Genomic DNA, 22,147 nt, shown 5'->3' with positions numbered 1-22,147 from the left:
TAAAAAAAGTTCGGAGAAAGCCTAATGGCGGGCCTTTGAAATCCCTCCGTTCACGATCAGCGAAGCCCGCGTAACGAAGATAGCACGCGACACGATACGTCATCTATTGCATTAGGGTAACTTTATTAATTAAGCGCGAGGGTGAGACGTGGTGTGGGAGACACGTATTTTCCCTACGTCCATTTGTTCCCTCGCTCATTCGCGCGGCCGAGGAATGTCATCGGATATCCCTATATATCATCGTAAGCCTCCAATTTACCGGAAACGGAGGTGACACGCGATACCATCGGAATTTCTCATTCCATTTTCACTCATCGATACCGAACCTATTACTTCCGGGGAAAATTTCAATTTTTCCGTGAGAAACGTGGTATCCGATATTAATCCGAGAGGTCTGCTTAATTTATTGGATGTTACGCAATCGAGTTTGTAGTTTGACGTAGACGGAGAACCGTAATACACGAGCAACAGAGAGCACGAGGCTTCGAGGCTTACGGGAAAAATAAGACTTCTCTCTTTCACAATAAATTCTCTCAAAACGCCGAAAATACGGAGTTCCTCGAAATATTTTCTCAGTTGAATAACAGCCGTGATGAAACTTTCACCGGACAAAAACGAGTCCGCATTGTCAGCAAAAATAGCGTGTGTTACACGTCGTAGATGCACGTTTTACGAATATTAACGTTGCCATCCCGCCTAAGAATGCAAAACAGCAATCGTCTTAAGCTACACGTGTACGTACGCATATGTAGTCATCGCTCGTCCGAAACGACTTCCCCTTCTCGGCCCTTTGAAATGCAGATACAGGCGGGCCGTATGAACCGCTCCTATACGCATTTTACGCAGAAGCGCGCTTTTTGCGCGTACAGGCGTCTTTGATGTAGCGAGTAACATTCTTTTTTTCTTTTTTACACGAGTAAGAACTTTAATTTTCCACTTTGCTCCATATCGCGTATGTTAAATTCTGTTCTAATTCTTCTTATTCTTAAATTAGGTTTCAATTTGCTGTTATTTTTCCTCATATATTTATCACTCTTAAATGTGGACTGCAAAATCCAAATGACTGTGCGGATCAGTCATCCCCGACTCGTGACATCTTTTCGACGAAAATTATGTTAATAATTATCACAAAATCTCGAAAATATAATCTTTAAACTATGTCAAAATATAGCTCCCAAAATATCGAAGAAACTTTTATAATACACATGCAAAATACGAAAGAAAAATGGTATTGTACTCTTATAAAAATGCATTTTACATTTATTGAGATGCAGAAAGCAGTCTCGTCGCGAACAGGTTCATCTTGTGTCCTCTGTGTCTCTTTATTCATTTAATAGTTTAGGAGACACCTCAATGTTACCGCCATTACATTTTAAACCGGATTTTCTTTGGCGTTTTTCTCGTAAAGTTAATAAATTTCTTACAACTGGAAAAATGTGAAAATCATTCATTTGACATGAACACACTGGCCGAGTTCTACAGGCGTGAACCTTTTCGCTTGTCAGCGTCAACGTCGCGCGACGACTTGAGTGCAATTGCATCGACTCGCGCGGGCGTCACGATGTTTGCACACCGCATTCCGGCGTTCTTTCAACACTTCGTCTACTAACGAGCGGCGGCAGGTAAAGGGAAACCAATAAGTCAACGAGAGGGCAATATATCTCGCGCGATTTACCTAGTAACCGTGGCCGGTTTTTTCTTATATTAAGAAACCTGTAACTTTCGCGCCACGGCATCAACTATTAATCGGCGAACAAAGTATTTATCTCAAATAAATCTTAAAATATATGGTATCGACTGTTAATTCGCGCAAAATCTAAAAGAAATAACTGGAAAATTTTTCTTTTATTCCAAGTCAAGCTCCAAGTCGTCTGTTCTTAATCTGAAAGTATCGTAGACTTGAAGATCTCTCTCGGATTAATACATTTATTAATAAATTTATTAAAGTAGAAAAACAGACGCGAGGATGTCATCTTTATACTGTTATTGCGACAAATATTGTCACCTCAGTGGTCGAATTGGTGAGACGCCCGCGTAGAGAGTAAGGGAGGTCCAGGTTCAAACCCTGGCTAAGGTAATATTTTTCGCAATAAATTTCCTGCATTGACCGATTAATTAACAAATGTGGCCAGCTGTAGTCGAATGAAATTTGGAATTTTATTATTATACTGGCAACTTAAAGAAACTAATCTTTGAATAAGTTTATTCTTAAAAAAATATTCGTCGCTAACAATATCATATATGTTGTTAGTGATCTAAAAACATGAAAGCCCAGGTTAAGGAAATATTGTTTACTGAAATATCCTGTCTTGTGAAATTATCAATTGCGAAAATAGACGACTGTTACGAAGATTTTTGACGGAAAAAGCGATCGACTAAAAGGATCAAAGATTAATCTCCCAGTCATCCAGACGGGGACGGAACCTCGTCTTTTATATAATAAAACGGTCGTCGGGCAGCCTCAGCCCTCCGATCGTTCCCTGAAGCGCAAAGATCTCTTTGACTCCTGCTAATCCCGTTAATTGTCGCATAGACTTAACGCATCGGCGAATTTTCCCATGGAAAGTATTATCGCCAGCTTTCACGCAATGATACGCTGAGTATCACGTCGCGTCAACGTGTCATTTCCTCTGTCTCGCAATCTAGTTATGACTATCTATGCGAAGTTTTGTCGTTTGATAAAAGTAAACTACGTAGAATGGATTCTTGTTACATTCGATATATCCGCATAATTTTACTGGATAAGGACAAAACGTTTCCATTTACCAAATTGGTATATTAAAATATTAATCAAATATATGAATTATATTATTGCAACATTATGTGTATTATTGTAGCTTTTTTCACGATAATTTCTTTTCATCTCAATCTACTTTTTATCGAGGTTTCAAAAACCGTTGATTTAATAGCGTGAAGCACGAACGTACAGAGGGTGGATAATCAAAAAAATACATAAAACCGCCAAGCAAAAAGCGCGGCCCAAGTAGAGTTAAATCATTCGGAACAGTAGGTTATCTCTCAAAGAATAAAACATTGATCGCGTACGACGGCGCTTATACTCTGCCCTTCGTTTGGAGAGCTCGTGATACCTAATTGGTCGAAAGGGAAGAAGGCACTCGAAGCTCGGGGTGCTCGATCGCGATTTGCGGTAGCATCGTTTTAATTAAGCCCGATAATCGTTCCCCGAGAACGACGAGAGTTCGCGCTTTCTTCCCTCGCATACTCGACCTTTCTCCCCCTCCGCCCCGAGTCCTTATCAGTGAGAACATTGCTTCATTCCAGGACAGAAATACGTATGACTTGTACGTATCGCTCGGCGGCCCGAGACCGGAAGGGACGACCGATAAAAAATGATTATGCGTCAGCTTCACGATTATTAAAACGACACTTTATCGTCGACATTATATCGGTCTAGAAATAGAGCAGATCTTGAGAAACCGAGTGTCGATTTTGAAACTGTACAACTACTTTATTAAATTTAGTTCATGCATTATTACGCATGCATTAATACTAAACAGCGTTAAATTGGGTTCTTTTTAAGCGAATATATGTCTCTTTTTCACGTTTCACAATTTTGAATTGAATTACGATTGAAAACGGACTCGATACATTCGAGACACTCCATAGATGAAATGATTGTGCAGCTCTAGCTTGCAACATGACCAAAACTAGTCATGTTCCCTGAGATTTATGATTGGTTCAGCCGGTCACCCTAATCGTACGTAACGTCTATGAACTCCGACCTGCGTTTCCATAAATTGTGCAGCGCGATGTTAACTCTGGACACAAGATATTCCTCTCAACATCGTAATAACGGTTCATGAATCTACCTGTACACACCTACGCAAGCGCAGACGTGTGGGCCCGCGTGGTTTCCGCCTCTGCGTTTCCTTATCAGGCAAGCCGTATGCGTTAAAAGTTTTCTTTTGTTGTATTCTTATAACTACGTTATTACACTAAAGTCTAAACGAGGAGAAAGAAACGAATTTTAAATAACGAAATAAATCTCAAAGCCAAAAGAAGAAATCTTTTTTCCGGATCGTCGAATTGCGAATAATTAAAAAGATCCGAGAGAAAAAAAGGAATGACATATCTCAATGTATTACAGGAATCAAATATCGAATTTGACATTTAATAAACAGATAAATAATAATACTTAAAATTATTTCTAAATCATAAAACTTTCCAAAATATCATCAATTAAAAGTGAAGTAAAAATGATTTCTAATTCTTTGACTTAAAAAAGCAACCGACAACCCAACGTGCAATTCTGTCTTTTCAGTCTATCAATAATCAAGCGAAGGAGTTTCGATAATAAAAGATTCTCTGTTTAATTCTTCTGCAATTTCTGACTATCTAAAAGAAATATATATGACTATACACAGATTTCTCCCACAGTATTTACAATCACTCATAAGAATTAAGAGCTAAAACACAGAATGGAGTGACGCGATGACGAAAATCTATGACTGATGTAGTGGGAGATCTTATTGGACAGTGACTGACAATTAGAATATCGCGACGCCGAATTAAAGCTTAATTAACGAGCCGCCGTCGATAAAAGCGAATAAAAGTGAAAGGGGCAGCGGAAGTGGAGATGTCGAAACGTCGATGCGGAGTGCCTGTCAATCGGAATTAAATAGCTTAATGCCGCCTCCGATGCGCCTACCCGTGTACACGCGAGTGCAGAAAACAACGTCCCCGCGCGCTCGTACTGAACGAACAATTTTTTTCATTAATATTTGTCATTGCGTATTTTTCATTCGCGTAATTAATTGCACGATACAATTTCGTACTCGCGGACAACGAAAGAAATCGGCGAGCTCTCGCGTTATGAGAGCTTCTTGCGAATGCAGGCGCAGGGAACGACGTTAATAAACCCGACTGTACTGTCGGGCAACACGCGCAACATTTAGTCTCGGAGTTGTAACTGACGCTTTTTGTTCGCGCCCGCGGCGAGCATTTGGTGTTGTCTCTATCGGCGCAACAAATAAAATAATTACGAATGCCACTCGTATATAAACATTCCCTCTAAACGGAACAACTGTGATTAAATAATTTCTAGCTCTAGCTCACGTGCAATTAAAACTGTTTTTACGGCGAACACGACGTAATTAAAATATTGTTGTAAGCGTCAAAGTGGGCACTTTCGAATTAATTCGCGCAGCTGTTGCTCCCATCACGTATCCCACTTATAGCTATCTTTATTTCATCGCGTTGGCAGAACGCGAATAAATAAGGAAAAACACGTGGGTGAATTAAACGTGCCAAGCACTTCAGGTCATTGCGGAAGATCGTTCACAACAAAAACTAACAAATTTTTCAAGGAAAAAAATGTGACATCCAATTTACAAAAAGCCGCTCATTTCTTACGCAGCTTCGTGCGTTAAAAGTATTTATCACGTCGCGTAATTTCCCGTTGCATCCTTAACGTGATTCAGGTTTCGAGCAAACATCTATCCGAGGCTAATCTACCTTCGCACTCTTCGTTATCGCAGCTTCCGGACAAACAACGTTTAAGCGGCGGTAGAGACGACGATCATAAACGCGATAATAATTGCGACAAGCGAATGGTAATTCGCTCGTGCACCTTCAGCCTTATCAAGGGAATAACAGGACGAGAGCGCGACTATCTCAGGCGGCGTTTCCGCGCAGAAATGATTCTTCGTTTCCACGCTGTTACACGTTGCATCGCGCGGCAGACAACGGGCGGGACAAAAACGCCGGTGCAGCAATCATCGCCGCACAGGGGAACCACGCGAAAATGGCACGTCCTACCTACGCCAGCTTTGTTTCGAGCCCTTCGCCTCGAGTTTTATGTCAGTACCGACCGCTTGCCAAGGGCAGAGGGAAGAGCCGCCGGGTCTGGAGAAGCAGCTTGGTCGAGACAGCGACAGAGACTAAAAAGTATCGCTCGGGCGTAGGTATATTCGTACTTTTGTACACGTCAGAAAGAATAAATCTATCACTTATGGCAACTCACCGCTGTGTATTATTACTGAATAATGTGAATCGATTGCTATTCGTAGTTACAAAGTTACAAGATCGAAACTCTGCTCGGCAATTTAATCACGACTGTCTAAACGTAATTCCACGATCTCTCCGAGTTCACGATAAGCCCATCTGTATGATTTATACGATCACGATAAGGATAAGATATTCCCCGATCACTCAAAGCAAATGGAGCTACGTATCGACTTGTTTTACCGCGAACGATCATTTCGATGGGGCATTGTTTACTCGTCCACTTCTCTCTCACTGTGGACGACGACTCGTCGAGAGCGGACCCGTGTAAACTCGCCTTTAATGGAATAAGGAGGAACGATCCTGCTTCCTCTCGCTGCCTCTCCTCGCGTCCTCTCTCCTCACCTTTCTCTTCGAGCGACCACGGGGGCGAAGCATTGTGCTATCGATCGTTTTCTCGTTCCCGAGGCACGGGCGAGCTCGAATCGCGGACACGACGTGAATTCGTGACTCCCGCGCGAGGGATCGATCGATCTCGGCTCCGAGAGGCGCGGGGGCGGACGGGGGAGGGGGAGGTAAAATCGATCGGGAGGATCGCGACCGAAGGAATGAACGGACGAACGAAAAGAGCGAGCGAGACGATCTAATAATAGGGCAGGCATGTACATTAACGTACTTCCGTGAGAGCGTCGTTAAGGGCGCCGAGAAACCGGAAAGTCGACAGCAGAGACGAGGGGGGGTAAGAGGGGAAGAGGGAGAGGAAGGGCGTGAAAGAGGAGGCCCAAGAGTAAATTTAGACGGGCGCCTTCTGGTCGCGGCAGCTGAGGAAACGCGTCGATGAATCGACACTCTAAACGCACGCCTCTAAACGCCAGCGAGAAATCTCGACTTTCGACCCTTTCGCGGGTGAAACAAATCGAGTTTGCTAATTTCGCGTGCTTACAACGGAAATCGTCTTTCGCTTAAAAACGCGGTAATTCGCAATCTACAAATTAGTATAATTACGTACAGGGCAGCATTCGTCCACGGAAACGCAATTTCCAGCTTTATCTTCTCGGAATAAACTCGTGCAGAGTGGAATAAATATATAATTAAAGAAAAATGGTAACTTCGCGGAAAGATTTAATAAATAATAATCAAGCTTTTTTTTTAGCCGACATTAACCGGCCAATGTTTTAATACAGAAAATTTATTGCGAAAAATATTATCTCAGCCAGGGTTTGAACCTGAACTTCTCTACTCTGAAGGCAGGCGTCTCACCAATTCGACCACTGAGGCATGTGGTAATATATGTCGCAACAACATTATAAAAATAATATCTTCGCGTCTATTTTTCGACTTTAAAGATTTAATAAATGTTTTTCAATTTTATATTGAAGGTATTTCCACTTACATTATTATTCGCGAATGGGATCGCGAGAAATTTATGCCTCCATTAAATATCATGAATACTTCATATCACGTTTTCACACTTCGAGAAAAGATCACGAGCGAGTGCAGACGACACCGGCTAAGATCGCGCTTTTACAACCAGCGGCCGATATAATCGCATTCCATTTTCGCGGCGACAAGCGTCCACCGAGTGCAACATCGACGCGAGTGCATAATAATTGCCTCACCTCCCGTCGCGAGCAACCCTATCTGACGGTAATTTCGCAGAATGAGGTGCATCATTATGGAGCGCGCGACGCAGCCATGCACATTGTATAATTCAATACAAGCTCCGAGTGCAAACTCCGAACGCCGTTCGCCAAGTTTCCAAATTACCGAGTCGACGTGACGAGAGCAGAAGTGATTCAGATGAGAGCGTCGCGCATGCGGCGCGCACCGACATTTGCAAAATGGAATTTTGCTGGAGCCTATCAAACGCAAATTACCCTATCAAATTAAAAAAAACGCGGCAAAAAATAATTTATGCAACGGTTACAATCGATCTCGACAGACAATATCTCTGTTAAATGCTCGCAATCTCTTATAAACAACTTGGTGACATAATTTCAAACTTTTAAACTGAAATTATTATAATATAAATTATTATAAAGTCAAAAGACACAGGGGAATGTTTATATTGGTCAGATGATTAATGGAAAATGAATTTTTCTGCAACTGTACAAAATCGAGAAAAGATTGAACTCGTGAAAATTATAATTTCTAGGCACCGCGGGCCTTTACGGAGCCGCCTTTTGCACTCGAGCCAAATTTCTTGTACAACCTATCTGAGACTCGTCGAAAAGATTTGGAATTTATGTATCGCGTTTGAATCTTTCCATAAATCCTAGAACCGTACTGCAATAAATTCCTGAAGAGGCATTTCTGTTGCGTGAAACAGCAAGGTAACTATTTCTGAGCAATGTTAATTATTCATTTCTCCGAAGGCATAGTTCGAATATTGTTGTAGCTAGCAACTCTAATTTCGCGATTAAAAAAACTTTTTGTTCACTATATAAAATCTCATTTCACAATGTACTACGAGAAAATTGCAAATAAGGGTAGTTAAATCAGAATGGTATTTAGAATATGAGATGCAGTGCATGACAAAAAATTAATTACTTAAAAAGAACTACATAATTAAAAATACAAAATAAACCAAATTGAATTCTACCGAATTAAATACTACAAACTTTTAGAATAAGCAACTTTTACGATCTTTTATTTATCTGGAATATCTCCAAGAAATTGACGATTAATAAAACGTAAACGACAACGATTCATCGGAATGCTGATCGAACCTGGCGATTTTCCAAGCGTAAAGTTAGCGACAAGTTCATGAAGACGCATGGCAAATTATAACTCGCTTACCTAAATGACGCGATTAAGGAAAAATATGGAAACAGTGCACGCGAATGCAGGGGGTCGTGGAAAGCCGGGCACAAAACAGGGGGATGGGGGGAGGATACGTCAGCAGAAGTTATCGCGGCACGCGTGCGACGTGAAATTAATGTCGGGATCGCGTGCAGACCGCCGAAACACGAGGGTTGCACCTGCACACGTCACAGCTCTAGAAAGCAGTGAAGGCACGCGCGCGCCGAACGCGAACGACCCCTATTTCTTTATCTCCGTCGTCCTTTACAAGAACAACCGTGGTCATTTCTATCCTGGTGAAGCGCGAATTACGTTATACTTACAGCCATCAGCGACTTCCGAGTAAATTATCATCATGCTCGACTGGTCTGGACCAGTGGCGCTAAATTAAATGGTCGCGAATATCCCCTGAAAACTGCACATGTGCAGTTTTCACATTCAAAATCATCTAAATTGTTCTTGTCGCGTCAAATTCAACACCTAATTAAAGTTTCCCCTATAAAAGTGTCCTGTTGCTCTTTTATTTCTGCCACTCGCTTGCAAGAGTTCAAAAATTCTTTTCGTGAATAAGATTCCTCTCAAAAGGGCGTGCATTCTCTTCAAAGGGAACCTTTCAGCCCCGGACCCCGAAGAAATTAAAAGCCCGCCACGACGCGACGCCTCACGAAAAATCACGTGCTGCGCAGGGGTGCGGCGTGTGCGTTGCATGCCGGCCACATTACCGAGGGTTGCAAACGTAAAGTGACTCCCGTGGCAGTACGGAGAGGGTGCGCAGATAAACCCTGTAAACATTCGCGATAAAAGCGTCCCCCCCGGGAGCAAAACCGGACGGGAGAGACGAGTGCCGCGAGATCCCCGTCGACAGCAATATTGTCTCAAGATTCGGGACAGCCGGCGAAAAAAAGAGAGAGGAGTCGGAGAGTCTTGGCCAATGTAAACCCGTATGGGGTGTTCGGTCGAGTGACGACGAAGGACAAGGAGGCCGAGTTTTACAAATCCTTAATGCGGAGGGGGAGGGAGAAATGCACAATTAATCCTTTAATATCACAAGGAGGCTTTAATCAAGGGTTCGCCGAAAGAGGGTAGCATTACGCACGTCTCGGAGCAGAAGAGCTCGGTAGGCAACGGAAATAATGACCACTGCAGTTTCGTACAATCTGTGTTTGGGTTCACACGCCAGAGAAATATCTTTTAATAACGATCGCCCGTAAAAATTATCCTTTCATAATATACTGTTTTGACATTCAACGCGCCACTGGCAAAAATATTATTAAATTACTTTCGATGAGCGCTTAAAAACAATTTCGACAAAAAAATTTATCACTGCAGCATGTAAAACACACGAGACATTCGCGGGCTAAAACTCGAAGCGCTACGCAACGAGAATTATTAGTACAATATATACTGAACTACGTATACGCACGTGTGACATATTTGATATGTTACACAATATAGAGAGGTAACGCACGGATGAAACAATAATCTGCTGTCGAAAATACAAGGAATCCTTGTATCGGCGATAGAGAATAACCGGCGCGTTTATCACCGCATGCAGCGCAGTTGTGCGATTCGTTCGATGTTTGCGCATTTCGCGTGTGCGTACGCGTCGGTGTGTTTTACAACCCTGATAAAGTAATATTTGCAAACGCAGTGCGCACGATAAGAGCCAGGATCCCCATCGACGTGCTGCTCGCTCATTTTGTATATTTCAAGGTCTGCACGGCGCGACCACGGTTCAAAATTTATTAATAAACGATTTTATCTAATCAATCGGCTTTCATTCTTTCAGCTGACGTTTCTTTCCCACGAACCAAAAAAAAGAAAGATCGTCGAGTTAAGATCAAGAAATATGAATTGAAAAATCTAAATAGTTTAAGCCGTTCGAGCCCAGCAACCACAATGCTCACACGTATGCGTATATTTTATAATTCGACTCTGTCTTATTCGACGACGATGACTGACTTAGCACCACTTGAAAAGGACCCAAAAATAGGGTCGTAACGTAGTATAATAAACTAATAAGGTAACTAGCCAGTTGGATTGACTGTAAGTTTCCCATCTCAATGTTTTAAATAGTTTAAATTAATTTTAAATAAATTTTCTCTTAGATTAATAACGGACATTTCTCCTAAAGATTAAGGCCCGGTTTCACCAACGTCTCTTAACTTCAAGCTTAGCTCAATTCGTTCTTCGTCTCTTTCCAACTGTTACTCTAGAGAGTTCAAACATGAACTAAACTAAGATTAAAGTTAAGCGACGTGTGCTGAAACCGGGTCTAACTTGCCTCGAAGTGCAGCAAATATGCAAAGAGTACGGATCCGATTATCATTCACACGCCATTTTTCAGCTATTCTGCTCGCGAAGACGTCTTTCCTAACCGTAATAAATTACGACTTTTCGTCAGCAGACAAGCGACGAAACGAGACTGTTGAAATCGCTTTAAGAGTTATTTTTATTGGGCATTTTTTTTCTCTCTCTATCTTGGGTGCTGAACCGACCGCCGCGGAAAAGGGTGTGTAACATCCCACACACGCATTCACACGCTCGTTCGCACAGACACGCACGCATATATGCTACTTTTACACAGGCGAGCCAAATAGAGTTTCGTACAAATGCACGTACACGAGGCCCGCGCGTACCAAGTTTCACGCACAGAAAACAAGTCTGTTATATACACGCACACATATGCATGTAGTATATACGAGAGTAAAAGAGTAAAAGAGCAAATCTCATATACGCGTTCACGTGCGCGTGTATGCGAGCGAGTGCAAGTATTCGCGGTAAAAAGGCCCTTCCTCGTCTCCGCAGCCGAAGCATTTCGTTGCTAAAGAGCATCGCCGCGGAAAGAGTGAACTCTATTAATAGACGATGCACTTATATGTACGGTGTGTCTCGCGTACGAGAAGCAAGCCAAGAGAAATGAGAAAAGTTACCGCACGTGAGGCCATCGATACGTGTCGGTCCGCAAATGGTTCAAGATGACAAGACCGCGGCAAATCGAGCTTTGGCAGTAGACGAATGTGTGTGAGTGAGGATTTCTCAATTGCGGCGTCCACAATGAGATCTTTCAGACGTAAGATTTAAGAAAATGCCCAATCGCAATCGATTATTCTCCTCACATTCAATTGTGGCAGGTCCCTTTGTTAAATCTTACGTCTTAAAGATCTCATTGTAGACGCCGCAAATTACAACTTGAAAAAATTTTCATTCCTGAATTTTTTAAGTGATAAAATATTTAAATTTCGCAAAGCTTGTAAGACTAGAAATCACTTGCCGATCTACGGAGAAATCTAAATCCGAAAAGAAAGATGTTCAACTGACGCGACATCCCGTATAATTCCAAGAAGGGGCGAGAATGCAACGAGAACGCGGTGGAATTTTTTGATCAACTACGAATATCGGAGCATCGAGAAAAATGGAAAACGAAAGAGACACGAGAACTTCATCGATTGGCGGTAACTCAATATCCTTGAAAAGCGCACAATGCATCGTAATTGCGACGGGAGTCACGAGCAAGGTCAATAACCGCGTACAATCCGCGTCAAAATGGTGTTTTTGCAATTTTTAAATTATATTTTAATGAAGAAATATATGTATTAAATGTCTCGTGAAAAATAAAAAGTTTTATGACATTTGTTTTTCCAGAAGACACGAGATTTCGGGACAATATTTCAAATATAGTTAATTAAAAATAATTTACTAATAAGGATATATTCTTCAAGCCGCCAGCAATAATTAACGACTTCAGTATTTTCTTGACAAATTTTCCGTATTATTAAAAATGCCAGATCAAGAAAATGTCAAGAAAATACTGAAGTTAAAAATGATTTAATTAAAAATATTAAGTAGCCTAAAGAAAACCCGTATTTATAGTTATTGTATATTGTTACTTAAAGTCTCATTTAATCTAATTTCAAAAGCATCAGCTGACAATGAAAGCTGACACTCCGAATGAAATTTCATACGTGAGATCGCGAGCGGTCGTTTATAAATCATTAAATTCTCATTTGAGAGCGACTGAGAGTCCAAACGATTATTTACGTATAACATTGTAAAGTCACATTGATAATAAATATGAATAAATGAGTAGGCTCTAATAGATTCTGATAAAATTCGCGCGTATGTAGTATACAATTATACTACGTAACGTGTCTTTTATTAAATAAATTAATTCAACTGCGTCTTGCGATACAGTCTATGTACGTAAACACGTACGATAGAACTTTGAGATAGATCCATTATAGCACAATGCAATTCCAATTATAATACAATACAATTTGTCACTCAACGATCCGACGCACAGCGGCGACGAAGTTGCGATGCAAACCACGTTAAACTAGCAAAATACAAACGCGTCGAAATTATAGCGCGATGTTCCAACGTGATTAACATTTCGGAAAATAATTACTGCACGCGCGAAATAATTATAAACCACTAAACTAGCGGCAGATTAAGCGCGAGTCGTGATTCGCGATTCGTGGCGGATATTCGCTCGCCAGCCAAAACAGATTCTCGACACCGGTTCGCAATTCGTTCGCCGCTTGCACGGTGCGACTCTGTGCGAACCAATGCGGATTGACTGATTTGTGGTGATTCAAGCTCTTTGATCTCGTCGAAAAACTGTTCCGCTCGCAAATCGACATGAACGATAAACGACAAGTGCGTGCGGCCGACGAATCCGCCGTACGCGAATTTCGTACGAATTGCGAAGAGCGAATCGCATAATCCAAGGGGGTAACCACTAGCTAAAATGTTGTCCCACCGATTACATGATTTCATTAGATTTCATACGATTTCATCCGATTACAAATAATTTCATCCAATTGCAAATAATTTTCTTATATGCACGTTTAAAAATAGGCGACGTTGTTAAGAGCTGTTACATTTCCTCAAAACATTATATCTGTTTGATTTTACTAGCAAGTATTTACTTGTAGAGGTAATTTTAATTAAAATTGTAGTATTCGGTTAGGTAGAAAATGTGTTTCCTCGCTTTCCACTTTTCCCACCAGTCTAACCGTGGTCTTAACGAGAAGTAATTTTGTATCTGTGTCCACTGTTTATTGTACTTTTGCGCGCAAAGGTGTATCAACGTTTCAACTCACTATTGTTCCAACAGCAACTACTTCAGTTCTTATTATGAAAAGAATAATACGCGCTTATAGGCGTGAACTATGATATGAACTATGATGATATATGTACATTTGGATATTCACTAAAAGAAGTAAATTCTGAGGGAAAATAAAAACAATTTAAGAAAATGTTCAAATCTAATGTTCATTGTCTAACAAGTGAAGAAACTTGAAAATAAAGGCAAACCGATGACATGGAGATTTCGTAAGGATTTCATAATTATTTCGGAGACACTGTTCCATGATTGCATTAAGTGGTTACCCCCTTGGCATAATTTCATTTTAATTTCAAGACCACACTGGTCAGATACAGTAACAAATAATGCAACAAAATACTCACTGATTACTCGATGTCTCTCGAACTCTCTCTTTCTCTCGAGTTCCTTCACTCGCGAAAACACTTAATCACAATCGCGTAGGATAATCAAACGGCACTCACGACGTTATCCGCACACGACTCGCACTTCACCGTAAAACGAGGCTCGGTATTACGCGCGACACATTACGAACGCACAAATTCCTTCGCAATACGCGGAATTATTGATGAACACACACGGTAAACACATATTGCGGCTGTCCATTACTAAAATCGCACGACTCGATGATCCGCGTGTACGCAACTCCGTGTTCTCGAGCCGGAAGTAACGAGCGAATTGTGTTCATTCGCTTCTGTTTTACGAATAATAAGTCCATTTGCCTCGACAAACGATCACCGCTTGGAGCTATCAGCCGCGCGGCATAACGATTATCAATTTATCGTGAAAGATACTCGCATCCTCTTCAAGGTACCTCGGGAAACGATAACGACACACGGAGCGGCCCGCGTCGTTGCCTGCCGGCACGAGTGTCGCGGCGCAAATGAGGCAAGGGCGGCCGAGTGTAAACAACGTGAGCGTATAAGTATGCGGTATATGCCAAGGCTAAACGACAAAAACAAAGCGTTTGAACGCGTACCCGAATTCTTAGAACTTAACGCTTTAAATTATTAAACGCAAATCTTTTCTCGTATCATTTTCGAGGTATGCTTGAAAGATTGGAGTTCAGCAGAGAAAACCACTTTGTAACTGCTGTAAAATTCGTAAATCTTACACCCACAGAACAAATTTCCGAATCCAATGCTATTACACTTCAACGTATTATAAAATAGGATCGATATAGCGCCAATCATATTTATTATAGAAAACGGAATATTTTAATCTTAAATGAAAAATTCTAAAATCTATAATAAAACAATAGTCTTTTGTCAAATATCGCGGTGCCAACTTCGTGCGTTGTAGGATGGAGGGAAAATTTATTCTAAACGCAAGAATATATAAACTTATATTTATACAAGTTACTTTTGTCTCAATATAGTAAGTCAATCTTTTTTAATTCGATAGAGAACAAGAATTATTGATTTTATTTTGATATTGTCTTATTTTTATACTAAATGAGGTTGTGAGAAATATAAATGCGTCAAGAATATTTTTGTCTCAGCCCTTTCTGAGGGTGTATCTTAAGCCTGGTCTACAATGAGCTCTTTGCGATTAAATGTTCTGTTTTATAATTCGATACGCTCAAGAAATTTGTCGCTAATGTACATACGATCGTACGATGTGTAATGTACAATTTATCAAATTGTACAAATTGTTTTAATGTATTTATCGGCTACAAAATAGAATGTTTCCAGACAAAGAACACATTGTAGATGAACCTTTTAGATTTAGTCAAGATTAAGAGCGTACGCCAATCGGATTCACAAATTTTACACAGTTGCAAAGCAACTCTTTCTCTTGAACGCAGCCATGTACCATTTTTTTCTCGGCTCAATAGGCACTCAACTGATACTAGATTAGGAAATTACTAGTAAATACGAGAACTGATCGTTGAATGTCGAAAAGTTGATGTACAAATTCCGAATGCCAAGAATAATAAAATTAAACCAGCTCTTAAAAGCCTTATCTTCGAAAGAAGAAAATGTAAACTTGTAAATATTGCCAGACGAGAAACGACGATTTAAAATCTCGAAATTATTTACGTACTTTTGCCTGCGCATGAAAGTAATTCGATATCTTTACCGTTAGTAGTTAATGAGATGCCAACGAGTCGGCAACGTCTTATATCAAACTAGTGGGGAATGTTTCTTGAAAATATCTATCGGCAACGATCAAGCGAGGGCGAGGAATCGGGACATTCCACTCTGTTACTTGTCGGTACTTCATCGCTAACTTTCGTAATTCGCTACTTGAGTGACCGTTCTCGACGCGAGAGTATTCTCACATAAATATGCTACTCGGTGCACATAAATACGCTACTGTTCTCTCTCTCTTGTAGCGTGAGAGAGCACGTACGATTTGCCGCGTGAAATTAACTCTCGAACAGTCGGCACCTTAGAGGCGACTTCGCTAAGCGTTAATACATATATCATGAAACGTATTGTATTATCAACGATACCTACACCCAGAAAAAAAATTCCTTTGAATCAAACAAATTTTTGTTAAATTTTGACCTTACTAGACTTTTACTTAATTTCTAACAATTGATTTCTTTAACTTACAATTAGTCAAATTTTATTTAATTGAGACTGGAATTTCTAAGAGAATTCACATCCATTTCTTCAAATCTAGCAAATGTTTTAGTAGGAGTAAATAAAAATTTAATGGATTTGAAGAAACATGGTTTCAACGTATCTCATTTGTTTAAACTAACTAAATCAATACTTCTTATATATTTATCGAGATAATATCGACATACCATAATAAAAATGCGACGCTTTATCCAACAGTTACTTTTACAAAGAAAAAAATTCCAGTTCTAATCAAAGCAATATCAAACTAATCACGCGACGATGGTATTTCGTTACGGCAGATTTGATTGTGAATAAAGAACCAAACGTTTCGTCTTTCTGTGCATTATCGAGCAAAGCGTAAACCACGCACTAATTGGAATAGAATCGTATCGAAGTGCGCCTCGAAATCGCGTTTTGTACCCACGATTGTTGCGAGCCGGCACAGCGTTATCATCATTAATATGATTAACATTATCGTCATTAGCGCGGATGCTCCATGCAGCGCACGAACGCGCAATCTCTTCGCGAAGCCATCGACGACGCACAAGTCGTGCCACGGTAGCGACTTTCCGCTTCCGGTACGACCGTAATCGGGAACGAAGATTCTCCCACCGGTTTACCATTTCCAAGCTCGAACCCGATAAACAACGTATATAATGGCTCGTGATAAGAAGTGTTTAGTAATATGAGAGGATGCTATCCAGATCGACCTTGCGTGCGTTAAGCTCCAATACGAAACCCGATTTAAATTTTGATTTAATCATTTTAAATTTAATTTTTCATTTCCCAGTCAATCTTTAACGTTAAAGTTATAGAGAAAAGTCCCCTATTATGAGATAGTGGGTTTTCGACATCAAATCCAAAGGTTTTCCACAAATCTTTTCACACCAATTACACGCGCGATCTAACAATAAATTTTCCACTAAACATTTCACTCCAAGGGCAACAAATTCATGGCGGAACCAACAGACGATGACTTGAGTAATTGAACAGAAACCCTGCTGTCTTATAACAGGAGACTCGCCTCTATTGTCAAATGCATAAACGCAAGTATCTAGATATCGTGCATCATAAACACGATTAAATATCATTCTTTTTCTGTATCTACAGTCAAGAGAGACTTGCGCAAAGAGACGTGCGCTTCAAGGCTGGTTTATGCAAGGCCGTAACCGTTAACTTGTATCGAAATCGGTAACAATTATATTCTCCTCGCTTTTAACGGTGATTGGACAATTTTTACCGATTCTTGTATAACTTAACAGTTACGGCCTTGCGTAAACCAGGGGCTCTACTCCGTACACGGTTATCGCAGCTTTTTTACACGACAGGAAAGCTGCGCAAACGTTGTTAACGATATCGAAAGTTGTCGGTAACCGTGTACGGAATAGAGCCCCAGCCTTTACTAAGCGTGCGTTCGCGAGTCTTCCGAAGATGCTCATGTAAAATTTTATTCCGATCGACTTGCTCTCTCGCTCGAATCTTCCTCGGGCGAGCGATTTCGTAACTCTGAGCGACGTCTGGATTATATGAAACCAAGCCAGCTTGACATACCTTGCCCGTACATCGACTTCTGTACACTACACACGTCATCACGCACGTCGGTCGCACATGTGGCAATGTCAAAGTTAGCCTTGTCCATTTACACTAACCTTCATGCCCGATTGGCTCAACGCGGCGACGCGAGGAAATCGTGGTCGCAGATTGAGGAAACGTACACTACAAGTTCAACGTATTAATTTACTCGGTATTCCTTTAACTTCCGTCCGCTATTGAACAAAATTATTCAACAAAAGATTATTCGACTAATCAGAATCCTTCAATGTCGCCAGCGGTAATTGACAACGTCAGTGTTTTCTTGACCATACCTGGCATCTTTAATAAAATTTATTGCAAAAAATATTATCTCAGCAAGGGTTTGAACCTGGACCTCCCTACACTCTAGGCGGGCGTCTCACCAATTCGACCACCGAGGCATAGACGTGGCTGAGGTAATATTTTTCGCAATAAATTTTCTGTATTATTAAAGATGCCAGGTGTATGGTCAAGAAAACACTGAAAATATTATTCGTCGAAATGTTAGGAGCACGTGGTTTAGCTTCACCTTTTCGCGAAAAGTTCCGTTCACGGGAAACTTCCTAAAGTGGAAGGCAACAACTAATTATTTATCAATCGCTTGTTCCACGACGTATTCGTTCACGAATTGAGTAAAAGAAATAGAACGCGAGTGAAAGAAAGAAGCAACCGTTGCAAGATACGTAAATTTCACTGGAGTATGCGCTCTTGCGATTCTACACCCTCAGAAAGGATTTCTGTTACTGAGACAAAGCATATCCTTGACGCACTTATATCTCTCACAACTGCATTTAGTATAAAAATAAGACGATATCAAAATAAAATCAATAATTCTTCTTCTCCTCGATCGAATTAAAAAAGATTGACTTACTATATTGAGACAAGAGTAACTTGTATAAATGTAAGTTTATATATCCTTGCGTTTAGAATAAATTTCCCCTCCATCTTGCAACGCACGAAGTTGGTACCACAATATTCGACTATCGTTTTATTCTAGATTTTAGAATTTTTCATTTAAGATTAAATCGAGGGGGAAACCGCTGAGGGCATTGTGGTGTACAGATTTGCGGCATTACTGGACATTACTAGGCATTACTAGGCATTTGGTCTTGCTGGGCCACTATAAAGATGAAATAAGATAAACCAAGATAAATATGACAAAATAAGATAAAGCAATGCCCACATTAGTGGGCATTGGTGTACAAGATTTTGATCAGCGGTTTCCCCTTCGGATTAAATATTCCTTTCTCTATAATAAATATGACTGGCGCTATATCGATCCTATTTTATGATACATTCAAGTGTAATAGCATTGGATCCGGAAATTTTTCTGTGGGTGTATCCCCATAGCCGAAAGCATACGCCAATCGGATTTTCGCAACAGTTGGGAAGCAACTTTTTCCGCTTAACGCGGCCAATGTTCGTGTCGAGGTGTCATTCAGCGCTAAGGTGGCACGTCGGGCCGAGACAGCCCTCGCTACGAGTATGAAGAAATTAATGATGAAATAAAGACACGGGCGCGGATACACTTCGCAGGCTGTCGCCTTGCAAGTTGATCCCCCCCTTCCCCGCCCCGGGCGTTTTCCGGATCGTTAAACATCGTGTCGAGCAAGCGTGTCGCTCATTGACCCTCGTGTTCCAAGGATGTCCGATGGAAATCGACTAGCGGACGGACGTCATCGAGCGAAATGATCCCGTGAAATAATTGCCGTCTCGAAATGGCACGAGGGCCCTCGGGACCTCTCGTGCCTTCTCTCGGTGAAAAAAAAAGAGAGAGAGAGAGAGAAGTAAGTGCCACTGTCAACCGTGTCGTCAATTTAGACGTCGGATATATTTCCTCGAATCTTTTTCCTCCTCTTCAGGAAAGGCGCGCGCGTTCGTCGTTATTGACGGGCTCTCCCGAAAAGCCCGGCGTCGTCGCTCGACGAAATTCTACGAGGAAACGAGTGTCTCTCCTCTCATTATACTCGGAGGCACGCGCGAGTGTCACTTGAGACGAGATGAGAAACTCCGCGATTTCCTCGGGACGATAAACAAGCCAGACGTGCGACAGGGTCCTATGATCTCGCTACGCTTACGTGAAATTGACTCCTTCCCTCGATAACCGAGTTGGAATCGCAATAGGTTTCGTCGTATCCATTTCTACAAGTGCGCACCGGCTCTAACCGCGGTTTGACTTTCTTTTTATCTTCCTACGGTTGTAAGAATTACAACAAGATAAGAAGCGAGTTAAACCGAGATTAAAGTCGATCTACGTCGGTAGAAATGGATGTGATAAAATGTTTCTCGAGTTACCTCGCCCTCCCGCGAAGCAGGATCGCACCTGACAATCGAGAACAAACATTTTCCCCGAGATGCCTAATTCATTTTCTCTTGTACTTCATTTCATTTCCTAATTAAATATATAGTTAAATGAAGCTTAATGAAACATAACACGTAATGTCATTAAGTGAACCGAACACTGCAGAAAAGACTCGGTTACCAGTAAAATGTCGTTGCGTTCCTTTCCGCAATTACGCGAGCCGACTATTAATTCTAACCTTTCTTCAACAGACAACGTCCTAAGTAAATACCTTGCGCGATCCTCAAGCAATTTATTTTCGGTCCATCATTATCCGAACATTCCAGCCCGCTCGCTACCTTCGTGAAGAATTCTGTATCGTTATTTCCACATTATTCCCGAGTTCGACAGTCCCGATTATCTGATAACACAAGTATCTCCCAAAGACGTCCTAATCTTCCTAATAGCTGAACGCTCCGAGATAGCGGAGCGTACAGGCAAGACACACGGACCAACCCCCCCCCCCCCTCGCTCTCGTCGCGGAGCCGAGACGCGCGACGAAGAGGGCAACAATAATAATTATAATTCGCGAGCGTAATCGCCCATCGATCGACTCCTCTCGCTCTCCTCTCGCGGGCCCCGCGCTCTTCGCAAAAAGTTGAGGCCGCGCGCGCCAAGACGTCGACGTCGGAAGGTCAGCCGCCTCGTGAATCTCCTCCGCGCCGCGAGATGAAGAGTCGTGTGCGTTACTCACCGGGATGACTCGTCGCGCGTTCCTCTCTGCCTCTCTCACTCTCTCTCTCTCGCTCTCGCTCTCGCTCTCGTCTCCTCCTCTCAGCACCCGCCGGGGACGACGGCTCCGCCGAATCCGTCTGGCCGATACCTCTCGTCGTCACACACCTCCGCCGTCGCGCACTGCGCGCCCGTTCCGTGCTCGCCCTCGCGCGAAACGGCGCGAATTTCGGCAGCGCGGGGTTCGCGGGACGCGCGCGGCGGGCGACGAACGGCGATCCGCTCGCGTTCGTAGTAACGTCGCGCGGCTCCCGGGAACCGTGCCTCTCGTCTCTCTTTCTCCCTTGCCCTCTCGCGAGCGAGCGGACCGTGCGCGGAGATACGATATCGATACGAACCTCAGGCCGTCATGCACTGACTGCCGGCGCCCGCCGCCGCCGCCGCCGCCGCTGCCACCGCCACCGCCGCCGCCGCCGCCGCCGCGCGCCTTTCTTCGCGCATGTCGTCATCGGCGCGCGCGCACAACCGCCAAGTTCGAACGCTCGCGCCGCGCCAGAGGCCCGAGAGAGCCATCACGGCCCGGTTTTACGTTGATCCTCGAACGCGATGCGCCCTCTGTGGACATTGAAAACGTGGACATGAACTACGTAGCCAATGGACTGAGCGGATAACGCAGATGTGCACGGTCTGGTTGTGTTCCGCGCTGTGTGCATGAAATGTCGGTAAAAACAGAGCTATTGATTTTTCGTTATGTGATGCCCGTTCTACACCTAGTGCCCGTTCTACACCTAGGGATGATCCTACTTGTGGCTTATCCGAGGGAGTAGTATAAAGTGTAAAAGGGTACACTGTGGTTGTACGTTGGCACAATTGGAAACCAACCACAGTGTACCCTTTTACACTTTATACTACTCCCTCGGATAATGCCCATTCTACACCTAGGGATGATCCTACTTGTAGCTCATCCGATACTCGCTTCTATACCTAAAGCTAATCCTACTTACAGCTTATCCGAGGAAGTAGTATAAAGTGTAAAAGGTACACTGTAGTTGTACTTTGGTACGATTGGAAACCAACCAAAGTGTAAACCTTTTACACTTTATACTACTCCCTCGG

The 22,147-nt window shown here is 42.2% G+C and overlaps 1 protein-coding gene across 2 annotated transcripts in view; it reads right to left on the bottom strand.

Moving 5' to 3' along the window:
- The window catches only part of LOC105560183 (amyloid beta A4 precursor protein-binding family B member 1-interacting protein), a 130,470-nt gene extending 109,023 nt beyond the window's left edge, over positions 1 to 21,447 (bottom strand). Inside the window, exon 1 of one of the 2 annotated variants that reach the window (XM_012009066.1) lies at positions 21,054 to 21,447. The gene's annotated coding sequence lies outside the window, so the exon portion shown is untranslated. Of the gene's footprint in view, positions 1 to 14,238; positions 15,041 to 21,053 lie in introns of those variants that run through there. The other variant, XM_012009067.1, reaches the window with a different exon arrangement.
- Positions 21,448 to 22,147: the final 700 nt, after the last annotated feature.

Source organism: Vollenhovia emeryi, unplaced genomic scaffold (assembly GCF_000949405.1).
Source record: "Vollenhovia emeryi isolate VEMERY1.0 unplaced genomic scaffold, V.emery_V1.0 DF939239.1, whole genome shotgun sequence".
Classification (NCBI taxonomy): domain Eukaryota; kingdom Metazoa; phylum Arthropoda; class Insecta; order Hymenoptera; family Formicidae; genus Vollenhovia; species Vollenhovia emeryi.
The sequence above is the reverse complement of the archived record's forward strand: the minus strand, read 5'-3'. Positions and strand labels throughout refer to the sequence as shown.